The sequence below is a fragment of the Erithacus rubecula genome, assembly GCF_903797595.1.
Source record: "Erithacus rubecula genome assembly, chromosome: 3".
Taxonomy (NCBI): Eukaryota; Metazoa; Chordata; class Aves; order Passeriformes; family Muscicapidae; genus Erithacus; species Erithacus rubecula.
The window spans coordinates 59,447,862-59,466,220 of NC_136689.1; the positions used below are offsets into that span (position 1 = coordinate 59,447,862).

Genomic DNA, 18,359 nt, shown 5'->3' on the forward strand with positions numbered 1-18,359 from the left:
GAGAAGCTGAACAGTAATGGATATTCTACTCATCGTGACCCTACAGATTCAAGACAAGAATAAATTTACTTTCTTTTGCTGTATAAAGTTAAATTTCTTATGCTGAAAGTTTTTCATGTAACAGCTATTTTTGTCCTAAGAATACAAATAATAAGAGTGAAAGCCACTATAATCCAATCTAGAAGTCTGCCAGAATCAACTACTTTTGGAAGCTATGCTTTGTTTCGGTTTGTTTGTTTGCTTGTTTTTGTTGGCTCTTTCATCAGCTGCTATAGAATTAAAGACTTCATCTTGATCTTTAAAAACACAGCATGTATTCTTTGGAGGATGGAGAAGCAGAAGACAGATCCCTGGAGTTCAAGAGCTGCTGCTTCCATTTAACTTGGAAATGCCATTGCTACTGACAGTTGCCACCTCATATCACAAACCAAGGCCAACAGAAACAGTACCAGAGGCTTATGCCTGCAAGGACAAAATAAGCTCTTTTTCTCAAGAGAGAGATGTGTCTGTCTAGGCAAGAATGACAGAGAGGACTGAGGTAGAAACCCATTTAAAGGACCAACAATACGTACACGAAAATCTTGCAAACTAAGGTCTTGTCTGAAAAAAACAGGCTGCTATTTCCCCCACTACCCTTCTCTGTCCAAAACTGAACTTCCTATAACTTAGGACAGAAACACTTTAGATATTTCTTGTCCAGTGGTAAGTACTTTGGTGGTAAACCCCCAAAACAGCACAAAACAAAACTTCTTGTATTTCAAATGCTGATTAAAAAATAAAATCTCCTTCCCAACCCCGAAATTAAAACACTTCTTGGTTTAAGTTCCCAAACAGAATGCACTTAGGCTCTTCTCACCAGGTATGAAACAGGCAGAAAGAGGAAAAGCTAACTGAACACCAAGTTCACATCAAGCATTAAAATTAAATTCTACAGGTAGCTTATGGGAGCAGTTAAAATGCCAACACTGCTCTCAGTCTCTGAAGTTATGATTGCCAACAGCACAACCATGTAGACAAGGTAAGTGGGTAAATGGGATCCAGAGTCTCTGCAAACAGATGTACCTGTACATAAAAGTATCACCAACTCCATGGCCATTTAAAAAGACTAATTAATGTAAACATGATATCTGTCTTGCTTTATAGAAGGATAAGATCAAAAGAATCATCCTGGACCCCATACCCTGAAGAGAGAGAAAAAACAATATATGTGGTAAGCAGGACAAAAAACCCCCTGAACCTTCTTTATTTTCCTTGAGTGTTACAAAATGTTCTACCTTAGTAAGATCAATGGGATAAACACAATACTCCAGTACTCTAATCAAAAGAACTATTTTAAGTATACTAAGAGCAGCACATCCAAGAGTTTTACAGCCTCTCAGGTCACAGGCTGCAGAGGTAATTTATCCACCAGGCCATGAGATGTTGATGCATTCCTCTGATAAAGGACTGCCACCAAATTAATTCTAAAAAATGGATCACTCATGCTTTCATTCTGCAGGGGTTCCCAGAAGTGACATAAAGGGCTTTATAATGTTCAGAACTGACTGGCTTTTGTCAAGCTGATAAATTTTAATGTCTTTGCCATCCATAAATACTTTTTTTCATTCAAAGTTTACAGTGATTAAACTTTTATGTTCTCTGTATGTGCAGCATAGATTATCATTCTACTTGTACACATGTCTATATTTAAAATTTCCATAGTTTCTCTCACTATTCACTTTAAGATGTGAATTTTTTTTTTTTTAATTTAACTCATAAATCAGCATTAGCTTATATAAATCAGAATTAACTTCCAAAATCTGGGTTTGTTGGTTACTTAAGCTAAATAGCTGCCAGGAGCTACCTCAGACATATAGAATTGTTTTATACCTAGACAGATAATTTTCTTTTTATTATTTTAAATACTGTAACACGTCGGGCTCTAGTTAAAAGCTGGCTGAAGCTCATCCAAGGTATTACTCCACTGACTTCCCTGCAGTTACATCAAGTATGAGCCTGACCCTAGGGTACACTATTAAAATCTTTAAAAGTCAGATTCAGCAATGTTCTTTTTTTTATTAGGGAACAAACAGTGCAAAACTATATAATGACCTATATTCAGAGAGGGAAAAGTGAGATCAATCAAAATGTCAAAGATGTATAAAAGATGCATTAAAAGAAAAGCTATATCAAGTACAAAACATTTCACAATAACACAATCTGACTATGGCCCTCAGTCCAGTGACTGCTTTGAAAACACTGCACACTCTCATGCAAGTAAATGCAGGAACACAGATCAGTAACCAAGTGCAAATGAATGCAGGGCAGCTGAGGCACATTAAACCTTGTCTGCATGAGTCTACCACACTTGGAACATGTGGTGCTCTCGTGTGAACAATGCCTTTGGAGGCACCAAGCTCCTTTTTCCCTTTTTAAATTTGAAAATATACATCCCCATTTCCCATAGTAATTACCACAGACAAATGGCAGTCCTCATTTCTTGGTCAGCATAAGGTTCCAAGGAGCAAAAGGCATGTGTAGTGTTTTCAAATAACAACCATTTATTCCCATTACTTAGGAAAAATGCAGATAGTGTAAGGCTTACCACTCCAATAAACAGAAAATACAGATGCCTGTCTAGAGGAGTTCTTAGTATTTTTGTCACCCATTTAAGACATACATGTATCAGTATAGACAACCCATATATGTACAAAGCCTTGAAATGTAACAAGAGCACATTTTCCTACAAGCCATTTTGAGAGGTTTAAGAAGAATGCAACATATGTCTCAGCCAGTTCCAGAAGGGCACATTAATACATGCTAGTCACAAGAGCTGCTGTTTTGCATCACATCCACTCCAGTGTTTGGGGCTATACCCAACTAGCAGGAGATGTGATACTGAACAGACCAAGGGCTGCTCCAAGTCTGTGCAGTCCAGGCTTGGGGGAGAGAAGAATTAATGAGGAAATGAGAAAAAAGCAGATGGTGCTGCAGTACTTCTTCCTTCATTTCTGCCACCTCAAGCGGTTTCTATACAGGCAAAGCCCCGGGGCCCCACCTGGTAGACATATAATTACCCTAAATGTGCACTTATGTTTCATTACACCTTAACCATCACTATGCACACTGATTACAAGTATCAATCCATTTCATTTTCATACACCTCTGCGGTTGCACAGCATTCAACTGTGAAAATTCGGCACTCTCGTCACTCCTAAAACAAGGCCCATGCTGATAAACAGCAGTGGGAAAATTATTTGTCACTCTGTAGGGTGCCAGTAGGGTTTGATAAGGATGACATCACTCCCATTTTACCAATAACAATGACACTAACAAGAACATGTAATCAGCAAGCCTCAGTGCTTGGTCTAGCTGTGGCAGGTGCAACTTTTTTTATGCTGTAAATAAGCCAGCCAGCATTAGCTTCCAGCACAAGTACAAAACTATTTATTTTATCAGAATGTTAAGCAGAAGTTGGCTTCCATAAGGCACTGCAGCTGCTGTCGCTGCTTCTACAGATGCTTTCATTAATTTTATCAAGGACATACTGAATTAAGTGCTTGATCAGCACAATGGCTATTTAGGAACAGCTGGAGAAATGAAACAACTTAAGGAGACTATGCAAGCCCAATATGTAAATTAAAATAATTAAATATTTTTAAATGCATTAAAATATATGTAAGAATGGAGTACAAAGATTTATAGAGCAAGATTTGCAGTGGGGATGAGGCAGGGAAAAAATAAAATCTTCACAGCTCTTAGTTACATCTAAATAAAATTCCTGTAACCTTTAAAATTATCCACGTCTTAACATTGTAATATCAACTTTAAAAATTAAGTTACAGTGAAAGATATTGCAGTTCATAATAGCCAAGCATGAAAAGGAACTTTAATATCCTTAGAGAAGTTTCATTGTATTATTTGCTGTGAAGAGATATTTTGACACAGTGGACTAGAAATTTAAAAATGCTGTTTGTTTTATGACACCTTTACTGCTTGGAATACTTAAAGGACCAAACATACAAAATATATTATGTTTTATTTCTTGTTCTTCAGAAAAAAAACATATTGTGCTCTAACAAGGCATTAAAAAAATACACTTTTTATGATTCCTTATTCAAACTCTCATGGTATCTGGTTGATTAAACCTCCAAGAAAATTTCTATCCCTGTGTTTGCAAAACACTTGCCACCTAACAGTGGAAGCTCAGTAGCTGAAGTTTCATCTCTCTGCATGTTCAAGGCCATCCAGCTACCACTGCTCAGATTTTGGGAAGGACAGCAACAGAGAAATTAGTGCTAGTTCTATTTCCTTCTTTGTCTCTGCTCAGGATACTAAGGGTTTTATGCAACATTACTATTCTCTCTCATTGCTGCTGCCTGGGAAAAATATGGGCAGATGCAGCTACTAGCATATTCACAAAGAAGGAAAAGAATCAGAGCAGTAAAAATAATACAGAGTATTCTTCACAGCACAAAATCTGGTGCAGGGCAACAATAATTACTTTTACACAAGTGCTCTGGGTAGTTTTACTGAAGTCAGCTTAGCTGGATCTGCCCGTGGCAGATGTGACACACTATCCTAGATAATGTTTGTTGTTTTCAGTAAGGGGTATGGAGGGGGAAGCTGCAGCAGACATGCCCAAAGAAATCACTCCCATAAATTGCAAATTTTGTCCAGACATGCCATTTGAATCTCTCTCCTTTCTATGCCCAAGAATGATAAAGCACTAAAGTATAAAAGATAAGTCTTCTACACTCTTCCAGTGTTTGAATGCACTTGATATTTACACCTACATTTATTGTCAGTAATTATTGAAGCAGTCTGCAAGTACATATATTTCCAGTGAAATCTATGAAATATGCCTTCATGGATTAAACACAAGGCCTTTAAAAACCCCAGAGTTTCTGAGCAAAAATGAGTTCGTTACAGGAAATAAAACTGAACTTCCTTCAAGTCTTCATTAACCCTTCCTCTTTCACATTCCCCTAGAAGCTCCATTTATTAAGCTTTGCTATAATAAAATGTGTTCTAACAAAATTCTGTTCATGTCATCTGTGTTTAAATAACAATACTGAGCACAGCTGAAGGAGAATCACATACTAATATAATTTTAGCTTGTATCAATAATGCAGCCCACACAAATTTTAGTTTAAATACATGAAGGTAAGCTTTACTATTTGAAGGGTATGACATACTAGCATTAGACAGACCTCTGTTAAATGACTGCTAAGAGTACTTTTCACTTTCTTTCGTAAGACTCTGCAGGTTAAAAATTAAATTTTTTTGAAGTGCTGCTACTAATGTTCAATTCCTGTTCAAAAAGTATGTCAGCTTACTGTTTATCCAAAGGCAATGAAAAGGCCTACTCTGTAATCAGTAGGATTCCTACAGTGCAGTCAAAAAGGAATTGGGAAAAAAACATAGGCAGCTGGATAAACTGGATTTTCCTGCCCTGCAGAGTATTCATGCAGATTAAAAATCATATGTGTTTTATCTATATAGAACAAATTTTATTTTGATATACATGTCTATTAAACCCTTCAAACAGCTTAATTTCCTTAACCATTACCTATTCCTTTCCTTAAAGTAATTCAGAAATTTTTGAGGTTTTCCCATATACAGAAGGTTAAACAGTCTAGATTCTGATGAGCTAATAACAAAGCCAACCTCCAAAAAATCTAGTTAAAGGAGAACACCTTGTTCTACTCCCAGAGAAGGAAAATCCAAACCAAAGGCCACTTTTTGCTCCTAGCAAGGAAATATTATTTAGGTAGCTGAGAATTGCTTACTCAAACCACACAGAGTTTCAAAGGTGACAAAGACAACTGAGATTTCACCTTTAAAATTTACAAAAAAAGGTCTCACAGATTTCTGAGGTCTGGTTTGCATAGTACAACCACAAAATTACACTTGAGATATTTACACATTAGTGTCCTAAAGTGACTCAGGGGTTGCACCCATACAGCACAGCATTATAGCCCTGAAACAATAAAATTATTTTAAGTATAAGGAGATTCCATTTACGAGATCAGGCAACAGGCATGGTTAAGTATAGGTGACTGAAAGGAAGCTGGGCCATGGCAGCTACAATTATTTCAATATCTAACACAGTGTTAACTTTCAGCAATCCATCAATGTCCAGTGACCTACAACACCTCAATATGAAGGAAACTGATCCAGAGTTTGCTGTCTCCTTTGATTGTTTTAGGAAACTTTGCTGTTATGCAGTGGAATATGAAAATGATATATTACATCTGCTATTGCATGGAATGATAATACCTGAAAAAAGAGGAAAACTTTCAGGCTTAGATAGTTCCCATTTTTTCCACCATCAGTGTGTTGCTTACCACAATTTGAGAAGTAGAAGATCTGGCAGATTTTGCTACAACTTATTTTCTGAGGAAATCATGAAGCCATTTTCATAACAATGAAGATGTCTTCAAGTTAAGGAATGAGATACTTTCAAATGTCTTCTTCCTCTTCATTGTGACAACAGCAGACACCTAATCTAAGAAACACTTTCAAAGCTCAAGACACCAAATATAAAACTGACATCATTTAGCCTGTTCTTCACAATGGATTGAGACAGGTGAGCTCATACTCATTCCACAGTGAATTTCAGTGCTACAGGACAGGAGTTTATGCACATGCAATAAATGTCACTATAACACACAGCCCTGCTGCAGTGTTCCAGTACAAATACATTAGTTAAATGTGCTCCATATTTGATTACCCCTCAAACACAGGACTGGAACTTATTTCTAAGACAAGGTGGATTAGTATTTTACCATCACTTCTTATAATCAATTACAAGAGGAAAGAATGCAATATCCACACACAAAAAAAGGGATCATTTTTTTGATCACTAGAGCATCCTGTATGAAATGACATGCTTTCCATGTCCTTTGCACTTGGTATATATCCAGCATAGACAGCATCAAGTTTTCGTCACCAGCTCGACAGCTTCTGATAAGCTATTTTCACAGCAAAATAAAAAAATAAAATGTCTCTGCTAAAAGGTTTCCAGTCAACTGACATACATTAAACTCAGAACTAAAAATTGATATAAAAATACCTTCTAGACCACTTAAGAAAAAGTCTCTGTGTACAAAAGTACTTGAACGTTATAGTTTGCTATGTATATACAATTTTTCAAGTTGTGCTCAAAATCAATGCAACACTCATGGACTCTCATCATTATCATTCTCTAATACAGAAGACTGAAAGAGTCATAAATATAAGTAATGGGTTTTCTTACAAGCATAAACTCTCCTAACATTTTTTTATATAAATCAAGACTAAAGAGATGGATTCTTTGTGGAAATAATTAAATATATAAAATAATTTCATTTCTCACCTACAAAACAAATAAGCTCTTGTGTATTTGAATGTAGTGAAAAGTTAAAGGTTCTGGAATGTTTTGTATTAGATCCTCCCCTTTTGATCAGCTAAGTCAGTTTTGCAAAATTTTTGGAAAAAACATCCCTGTCCAGAATGCATAGCAGCATGGCCATAGAGTATAAACACTTTCCACTTTGAGTACCTCTGATATTTGACAGCTCTACGAGCACTTGAACATCATTTATCACGTTTATTTTTAATAGCTCTCCCTGGGCACAGCTGCCTTGGATGCCAATCTTCTTTTCTTTTGCCTCCTGTAAATATTTGAAATAGCTATTCATTAACAGTTGCAGATTTATTCGGCACTGTTGTACTGCTTGTGAACTGAAAATAGGTTTTATTTTTCTCCCCCTATCTTTTGGATGATCTGAAAAAAGCCTGCTGTTTAGGTTCAATCTGTCAGGATTTAAATTATGCTCCAGCTGAGAGCTAATCAAGGGTATCTGACCTGGTTTACAAATAAACTAGGAACAAGAGCATTATTCTTTCCATATTTTTCTTTAGGGCATTGGGCCCATATATGAAAACAAACGATGAACAGGTCACAAATAGAGTTATCCTAAATTAAAGCAGAAGCAACTTGTCCAGAAACAACTTGTTCCCACAGGTGCCTTCCTAGAGGCTCTCAAGTATTCTCACTGACAGCTCTTACACCTAGCTTACGTGCAATATTTGAATTTCAGATTTCAGTACTTTTGCACAACGTACACAGCATTAAAAAAAGCATGTATTAAAGCCATCAAGACACCCTGGCGTGCACATCAGGAGTCCCACATATCTGTACAAATCACAGCTTTTATTTTCATGGAGCCATATCCAGAAAAAAAAATAAAATGTGTCATTCATCATGATTGCTCCTAATCTATTATCACATACAGCCAAACTGTGCATAAAAGCCATTTCCCTAATATCTGAGCTTACCACATTGTATAAAACTCTTAAGTGCATTTTAAGGTCTATTTTCTTTGGATTTAGACTAGAGAGGCCACAGAGCTCCCTAAAATCTACCAGCAAAAAACACACGTAAATTGTCACTTCTGTAACATGTAATAAGATCATCAAATTTTTGAATGCAGACACCTGCACATGTGAGAGAGTCTTAAGAAAAACTGCAGCCATGTCTTGTCTAATGAAAAAAGCCCCTAATGCATCCAGTACAATATAACTCTTTTCCTTCAGAAGGCTGCTAAAGCTGCAGAATATATTTTATTCAAAAGAAGTGTTTCTCAACTGGCCTTTGTATTGTATGGTATGAACAGGGCAGCATGGAAATAGTCTTTTCTTCTACCTAGTCCTGTCCTAGTCCTGAACAATCACAGCCACCATAGCACTATGTCCAAAGCTGGCATCAAAGTATTTTAACACATATTGACTCAAGGGAATGTTAAAAAAAACAAGGGACAAGAGTTGACCATAAGAGAGATCCATCTAATCTCTGGGACCAATCCTGAAAATTTATTTTTTACAAGATAGCATTCTCTCAACATTCTCTCCCTGTGGCATCTGCGTTCATCACCTCTCAGAGTTTTACTCTCACTATGACTTCACTGACTACAGCCTGAAAGGTTAGACAATTTCTTTTTATAACTTACACTTTACACTTGAGATATGCTGTGAGTTGAGTTGCTTCATGTTGAAGACTCTTGCTTCTGTAAACTGCACCTTTATCATTTAATCACATAACACTTTAAAAGGTCTTTGAAAGAAAGTTAGATCAAAACAGCTCTTAGTTTCTTATTAAATTAATCTCAAAAGTGCAATCTTGTATTAACATTAGATATGGAGATGGCATAGCCTTGAGTCACAGTGGTATTGCACAACATGTCAAGAGGACCACCAAAAATCCAACCTCCACATGGAAGGTGAGCCCTCATTACCAAGATGATTGAGAGCAATACTAAAAGCATAAGGCACACTTTATATAAAGTACACCAGGGGAAATTAGTGGCTTGCTGAAATACAGCTTAAGAACAGCCACAAGTGAGACCATTAGTCAGCTTAGCCTAGAGTCTTCTCCCACAGGATGCTTAGTGGAGAGTATAAACGCAGGCAGCATAAATGATTTGCTAAATACTCAGAAAACGGCAACACTCGATATAAGATTTGTTATTTAAAGGAAATTGATTCTTCTTCCATGCATCTGTCCTTTTACTTCCAAATGCACAAACATCCATTATGTTTCATGATAGGGGGTTTCTCAGCTTTAACCACACTATGAGATTAAAACTCCCACTGCAATTTGCTCTGAACCTCGCCTTTGCTTGCTTCCCTTAATGCCTTGGAAGCTGGTATGGGTTGAGATATCCAGCATTGCTACTCATTTTAAATAGCTGGCACATTAGTTACTTTGCAGTAGAAGGGGTAGAGGGCCTTCATGAATCATTTAGCCCATAAACAAAAACACAGAAAGAAGGTGAGCAAACTTTATGCTGAGAGATCCTAGTTCTGTCACAACTCCTATTCTCAAAAAAATCTCTCCTTCACATCCCCACAGCAAAGAAAAAGAAGTTAGCAGAAGGTATCTTGAGTAATCTTGTGAGTAGAAGGTTTCAGTGGCACAGAAGAGCTAAGGCTGGTTCCTACATGAGGCGAAGCTATCCAGCAGAAGACTACTTACCAGGTGATAAAAGGAATCATTGCTGCATTCTGACAAATTACCTTTGGACACATTAAAGATGACCTCAACTTGGTAGGTGCATGGTGCAACACAGTGCATGGTATTTGTTAAGTTAATGATTTGGATTCTGGTCACCAAATCTGTTTGACAGTAGAAATTGCTCATGATATTTTCACGGGAGCTATAGAAAGCTTCAGGCAGCTGATCTCAGCATAACATGCAAAGATGACCCTGAGAATACTCTTATAATGCTTTGGAACTACTTCCAATCCAGGTTTTACAAAACCAGCAGTAAATACACAAGTAAAATATATATTATCAAAGAAATACAAGTTCCTATAGCTGAATAAGTATTTACAAGGAGTGCAAAAATTCCAATACCTCTCTGGTTGAGAAGCCACATAAAACCAAACTTCCACTTTCAAACAAAATTTAAAGATAAAAACCTTTCCCCTCTGAAAATCACATTTATTTAAAAGACATGCTTTAGTATCATGCTTTAATTCCAACTCTTTTTAAATTCAAGACTAAATACACACAAAACCAACCTATACAGCCTGTTAAAGAGTTAACTACTGCCTTTGGCATTACTGAACCTTGTGGTTTACACTCCATTTAAAATAATACAAACTTAGCAAAAATAAATTTATAAATAAAATAAACAAGCAAGTAATGCTACCCAGCTTTTTTTTTCTGCGGCTGTTCTACTAAATAAGCATTATAAGAATATAACATACACTACTCTTGTATAATATAAACACATTTTCCAAAAAAAGAAAAAAATAATAATTTCAAGCAAACATCAGATTGATGAGCTCTTCTGAAGAAGCCACAAATGAAGCAAACATTCTGTTAAAAAGCTTGAAGACTAGAGCATGCTTTAACCCAGTCAAGCTGGAACAGGTATACCTTGTGCTTGGAGGGAGATACCCCAGCTTATTACACGAAGTTTTATAGGACCATTTATCACCCCAAAAGCCAGCTAAACTGCTCTAGGAAAGAGCAGTCTGTGATGAGAGAAAGAAGCTTGGGCAGATTACTACATTAGTTCTCCATACATCCCTCTAGTCCTTTGCTCCAAAGGCAAGTTCCATTAGGACACTGCAGAACTGTGGCACTTCTATAATGTCAGCATCTGGGAAGATTCAACTTGTATCAGTTACTAATGTCACCCTGTGAGGTGCCTAAAAACACTTTCAGTTTTACCCCAGATCAGTCCCCCAGCCTGATTCACACAAGGAGCAGTCTCCCAGCCAAAAAGCAGGTGTTCTGAGGAAAGGATGGGAAAAAAAAAAAAAAAAAAAAAAAAAAAAAAAAAAAAAAAGAGGGCAACAGGGAGAACACAGAGAATGGATAGAGAAGGAAAGGGGTGGGGGGGGATGGTGGGGGAAGAGATGGCCAAGAAATGATCTTTCTACTTGCAGTGGTTGCTGAAACTATAGCCTAAGGCTGAAGATCAAGTAGTAATTTGAAATGTATGTATCTCTGCTTTGGCTCTTTTCTACTAAACTTGTATTTCGAACAAAAATAAAATGCATCTTTTTTCATAACAATAAAAAATTAAATGTGCTGGCTGTCATTCAACAATTTTAACAGCACAAATGCAAATATTTGAGTAGGAAAATAAAAAGGAATGAGAAGACTGAATTACATAGAGCAAATGTACCAAAAATTGGGGTTTTCTTTCTGCTGAAGAAAAAAATACAACCTTTGTTAGACAGACTTCTGGTTCTTGAAACTGCCAAAGCTGAGATTAGTGGAGTCTTATTGTCTCTAGGATTCTTAGCGAGGCATGCAAAGCAAGCATTCATGTATTCAATTTATAATCCTTATTTCCAACACTGTAGCTACAGTCAAAAAGACTTTATAAAAAAGGAACATTACTATAACAGGTTTGATAGAGACAAAAAGGTTATCTGGTCGTGCTATCAGACATTTTGCAAACAGTTTTAATTTATCTGGCAAGTTATCTTTGGACAATACCTATGCATGTCTGACAACACTTGGAGAGAAAACAGTATCCTAAAGTAGCCATTTTCCAGATTTTCAAAAAATATGCCTTGAAATAAAAATTTCATATTACAGCATTAATATGCTTTATGTTTTGGAACAGACAGCCATGATACAAACACATTTCAAGGCATCCAAGGAATCTATTTAAAGCTATTCAAGCTTATAATAATCCCCACAGAGGAGAAAACATTATTTTCAGAAACTCAAGGCAGCATATGGAGTCTTTGACTCCTGATGAAAATCTTCATGGAAGCATGATTTTTTTTGCAAATTCGGGAGTGACAGCTCTTCATTAAATGAATGACCACTCCTTGTTACCACATTATCTTCCTTCCAGTCTTCCCTAAACAACAAACTTTCCTCTGTCACCCCATACAAGACCCAAGACAATGCTATGGTAGCAAATACAGTGACCAACCACTTATTATCCTGAATGCAATCATGTGTTACTCTACTTCAGTTGTTTACACTGCCACATTACAAGTTCTTTAGGGCCACATTTTTTTTTAACAGGTACACAATACTTACACAATAAAATCCCAATTATACAAATGGCAATGAGTGACAGTGGTTTTACTTTAAAGTGAATGGCCCAATTACAGCTCTGCATGTTATGCTGCATACTTGCAAAAGCTATTGTGATTCATTTGTGTCTTAATTGAGGCATGGGCACGATTTTTTGGCAAATTAACTCTTATGGCATGACTGCTCTACGAGGCTGATTGACAGGACTAAATACTTTATGAACAGTGGAAGAAGGCATTGACACATGGAGCAAAAGAGAAAGAGGTTTCCCTTCCTCATTTCTGAAGCTCAGTACCACAGTAAACTTGGCAGCAAGGGAAAAAAATACAATCCATAAAACCAAACTGAGATATGGAGCATGCCTGCAAAATCTAACAGGCAAAATCAAGTGAGTCTCCACAAAACCCATTAGAATCAAGAACAAAATTTAGTTCAGAGGAAAAAAAAAAAAAAAAAAAGAAAAAGTGACCTAGGACAAAGTATCTGATCTACCACACTAAGGCAAGCCATCCATAACTTACTAAAAAGTTTTTCTAGTTTCTAAACCTGTCAGGAATAACATGTTTTCCCAAATGTAATTCTTGCAAATAATCTGATGATCTTAACTAGAAGTATCAATTAAAGTTTGACAGTTATAAGGAAATGGAAGCAAGATCATATTATTGAAAGTTCTTGGCAACTATAAAATTGGAAGATGCCATGTTCTACACCCCTAATGAAAATATTAACAACATATTAAACTAAATCTGAGCCTTCTGCTGATTCTTGGTGTTTCTGTGAAAAACATTGGCATGTTGTGAATCCCAGAATCCTTTGTGGCCAGAGGGCACAGGGATGATCAGTATGTTTAATATTTTGATGACAACATCAAGCATACTGCAAGTGCACTACGGAGTGATCAGCCCTTGGCAACAGATCTTGAAAACACCGAATTTATTCTGCATGAGTCTATCACCCAGCATGTGCAGTAGGTTTGAAGCATTCTGACAGCAGTGGACTGACTGCACACACACAACACACTCCAAATGCACAGGAATGGCTACATGGCTTTTGGCTCAAAGTCAGCTCACATCTGGCCATCTCAGAGAGAGACTTCAATGCTAACTGCAAAAGGACAAGTAAAAACATGCAAAACAAAGGAAAAACATGCAGAGAAAAATTATATTTTTAAATGCAGCAATTCATAACAAAATAAAGGATTAGCATAAAACCCACAGAGATATATTTTCACGCTACTTAATTTTCATAATAAAATGAATGGAGGAACTTATTTCAAGCATGTTAATAAGAGTGTTGTCCAAATGCCTCTTCAACACTGACCAGCTTGGGGCACTAACCACCATGGTAGGAACCCTGTTTCAGGGTTTGAGTGCCCTCTGGGTAAAGAAATATTTCCTCATGTCAAGTCCAAACCTCCCCTGAGGGATGCAGATTTGAGACATTCCCACATGTCCTGACATTGGATGCCACGGAAAAGGGAACAGCACTGCTCTCTCCTCCTTTCTTTCTCAAAAAGCTGGAGAGAGCAATGGGGAAAAAACCAAGACACCAATAATTTAATGTAATTTCCACTACATTTCTGAAGTAGAATTTAAAATAATGCAAAATAATCTTTTATGCAACAGGACATGCAGAAGACAATAGAAATAACAGTAACATAGTGGTCAATTTGGCTGTATAAAAAAGTGACCGAGAAGACAACAGGGAATTTCCTTCAGAGCCAAGAATAAAGTTCACTAAACTAATTTGCTCACTAAAAAGAAGTTTGAAAATATCTCCAATATTGCAATTTACTACTGAAAAGACATTTTTATCCCTTAAAATATAGCCAAAGTCATATAGCAAAGAGATATGTGATGTGTTACACAGTAGTCCTCACATACTTGGAGACGATGCTTCTATTCACTACTGATGGATTATAACTTTTGAAAAAAACAAACATGTGGACAATGAAAACTAATTCATTATATTATACCATATAGCTATGAAATGACAGGCTGCTACAAAAATATTTATCTTGGCCTAGGTATTCTGTGCATTAGCAAAGTCAGCAGCAAAAAAACTTGAAACATTCACAAGACACAAAAAAGATACAGAAAGAATTTTAATAAACTCAAGAACAAGGAAGGAAAAAACCTAGCTCTATAACCATACCCAAAAAGCACAGCAAAACAGAGAGAGGGTTTTTAGCTCCCTGGAACACAGTTTCAAACTATACTTCAGGAATAAAGAATAAAGTTCTGTGCTCCCTGGAAGTCATTAAAAAGGCTGACAGAAAAGATCTGCCATAGTTAACAGTCACCAGTCTCTAGTCAGATCTGCAGATACAAGGGCTGTCTCTGCAGTGTCTGGAGGAACCCTGAGTGCACAGCCCAGATTCCACCTGGATAACTGGGCACCCATTCTTTGCCAGCCTGCTCAGAGACCAAACCCACCACTGAGGGCGTGGCCCAAGAGTTTTGGTTTGGTTCTGCTTCTGCTAATCAATGGCAAATTAAAACACTGCCAATATTTCATATTTGTCCTTTCATGACTGTCTGCTGCCCTGAAATCTAAAAGAGAACTCACTGGTAGTTGCACAGGGGCAAAATAGGTAATAGGAATAAAGAAGAATGTCATGACAGTACCTCATCAGAACTGCTAAAACTAAAGATCCTCAGCAAAGCTCACCTGAAAAGCTCTGGAAATCAATTACATGATATAAAACCAATCCACATCATCACCCATAAACATCTATTTATGTTTATGTAGAGTGAAAAATATTTATCACCAATCTCCTTTAAACTCTCAACACTCCAAAGTCTACCAGATTAGGGATAATTGCTAAGGACAACTAATGAAACTCAAGACTCAGAACCTTAGTTTTGGTCCTCCCCTTCTTTGTAATTTTGTCCAAGATATCCTAACAGAAGTGCTATTCAGAACTCAACACCATGCACAGCAGTGAACCACCATGCTAATAATGCAATTTAAATAAGTGATTTTTTGCCCCTACAATTATCCATCCAGAAGCAATCGTTCCACATAGTTTGAGGAACAGTGTTTCTCGACAAGACTGACTTTTATCTGAGCACCCTAACTGCTACCATAAAGTAAACTAATGCAATAGTTAATTACACAGTGTGTATTTTAACAACAGCATATTCCCTGCCATCTGCAACAAGCATGCAATGCTTAAGAAGTACAGTTTTGTAGTGATACATAGAGATCTTCATTCTAAACTAGAATGAAATAACAGCTAACTCCATAAAAAATATTTGTATTTATTTTTAACTTAGTTTGCTGAATGAGCCAAAATTGCTTGCAATATAAAGTTTTGTCTTTGCCTAGAAAGTCTCTCACAATATGCAGGGTTTCTATGATAACAAAAGTCCCACTTTAAGAAAAAAATCAATTTCAAGTCCTGCAATTTAGCCAAAGCCATCCCAGGACACCACTCCACACAACATTCAAAGTTGAGGCTTGTTTAACTTTTGTGTCTCCTTGGAACACTGTTCACCAATGGCAGCTCCCCCAGCCTTCCACTTTATATACTAAGCAAAACCACATTGTTATACATAAAGTCACTTTGTGCAGGAAAGAAAGAGGCCTCTCATAACTGTAAATGCAATCCCCTAAAATACTGCACTGAACATGACACAGCACAATTTGAAAAAAAACTTACTAATAAATTGATGACACAAAGGAAGCACTGTACAATCAGCTGTAGAAAAACTGTGCATAAACAACCTTATAGTAGACATTTGTTCTCCACTCAAAGACCACTTTACTGTATTTCACAATACTTTTTCTTTTACTAGCTTTCTTACACAAGTCTGCTATATATTCTGATTTGACATGGCTGCCTATGAAAGAAAATTAAACAACTACTTACTAACAGTTGAAGTTTACAGAAAAAACACTAAAGTTAAAAAAATGAAAAAAACTCAACATTTTACTTTCAACTTGAGATAGATTATTTTATAATGAAATTTTGTGAACTATTCAAGTTCATGTGACTTGTAACTTCAAAACTATTATGGAGGTAAGAGAGGAAATAAATAATGCAAAAGTATGCAAAACCTCCTCAATTTCAGTACACCTTAAGACTTAGTCCAAGGTATTACAAGAGTATGCAGCATGTACTAGAAATCTCCAACAGTTTTTGTGCACATTACAATGAATTCAAGATAATATACAAAAAAAACCAGCTTATTTCAGAGGTTGGAAAAGTAAAAGAAACAGACTAATATTTGCTCCATCATGGTGATTTCAGCCATCTCTTTTTAATCAGTTTTTGAACTGTAAAAGCTTTTCATGGCACATCTGTACTCTGTTTTTAACTAGAGCCTCAGCAATACATCTTATGTTAAAACAGAAGTGATTGCTGAAGAGACTGTGGCTCAGTAACTCAGCAAGAAATTAAATAATGTCTTTAAATTGCTGAAGTCTTTCATTGGATTGATGAAGATTCTGCAGCCCACAGCTGCAGCAAGATGGCAGTAATAAATTCTCCATTTTTGCACTGCAAACTAAGGATGTGATTATTTCATCCATTTCTAAGTATGTGAAAGCTGGAGGCAAAGCCATTTTACAACTGAATAAATACTTACTTCTTTCCTTATGGCCTCTAACAGAGGTAGCAGTGTAAGGCCAAGCAAGAATAGAACTCCCTGGAGATGCCTGCTGTGAGAAACGTCATACCATTTCTTCAAGACATTTCAAAACAATAGCTTAAGGGCAACTTTTTCCATTAGAAATCAAATTATTTTGAAAGAGTCAATATTTATAATAAAGGCCACAGTGCAACACATGAATTGAATTACTGATTTTTCAATCCAAATGTACAGTACTTAAGTTCAAAATACATTCCAAAATTTCACATTCATTGTCTGCAAAGACAAACAAAACTCGAGTTTGCTTTCTTGTTATGCCAAGTAAATACATCTTCATTCTAATATAATGTGGAATTTATGGTATATTAGTAGAATTAGAACAGACAAGTCCATTGTTTTTTTTTCTCTCCACACATACCATAAATCTAAACAAAATTTAGATACTTAACTTAAACAAGGTCATAATCCTGACTTATTACCCATCTTATCTTTGTCATACTTCCTTGAAGAATATCCAAAGTTTTTTTAGAACAGCTATATTGTGCTGAGTAACCTTTCTTATGCTACTTATAAATGGCAGCTTCTCTCATGCTCAGCAACTACTTGCCAATTTCAAAATAATCTGTCTTATATTACTGAAAACTCCTAGCTTTCTGAAAAATGTTTCCTCACTGCTTCTCCACCAAAATAACAAGTGTATTTATGCATCCTCTATTTCAGTGACTGGTTATTTCATAATATGTACAAAAGTTTTAGAAATTTATCCTACTAAACCAAGAAATCTGAGACAACAGGATTCCTGTCAGACAATCCTAACAGACAATCCAATTCACAGCAACAAGAGCACTAATTCTACAAACCTAAGCAATAGGAAAAAATTAATGGCAATTACAGATGAGCTTCACAGAAGAAAAGAGAGGGGCTTGGCTTTCAACAAAACTGAAAGAAAAGGGCATTTGCAACCTTAAGCAAGAATTTTCTGTGTGCATAATGTGGAACTTAGAATCTGTGAACATGGGCTTTGATTAGGAAAAAGGGTCTTCCTTGCATGCTACAGATAGGAATAGACAAAAGTTTATCACTGGTCTAAATAAGGTTCATTATGGATCCGTAAATAACGACAGATACAAAAACACTTTTCATCATTGGAGACTTCTTACTAGAACAACTCTCAGAGCCATAAGTGAAGCCCAAGGGATGCACTGTCTGTGCATCCACAGAGGACC

The 18,359-nt window shown here is 36.4% G+C and overlaps 1 protein-coding gene across 3 annotated transcripts in view; it reads right to left on the reverse strand.

The window, feature by feature from the left end:
• Window positions 1-18,359, reverse strand: part of CDKAL1 (CDKAL1 threonylcarbamoyladenosine tRNA methylthiotransferase) — a 369,457-nt gene that overhangs the window by 183,304 nt on the left and 167,794 nt on the right. The gene's annotated exons all lie outside the window — the stretch shown is intronic.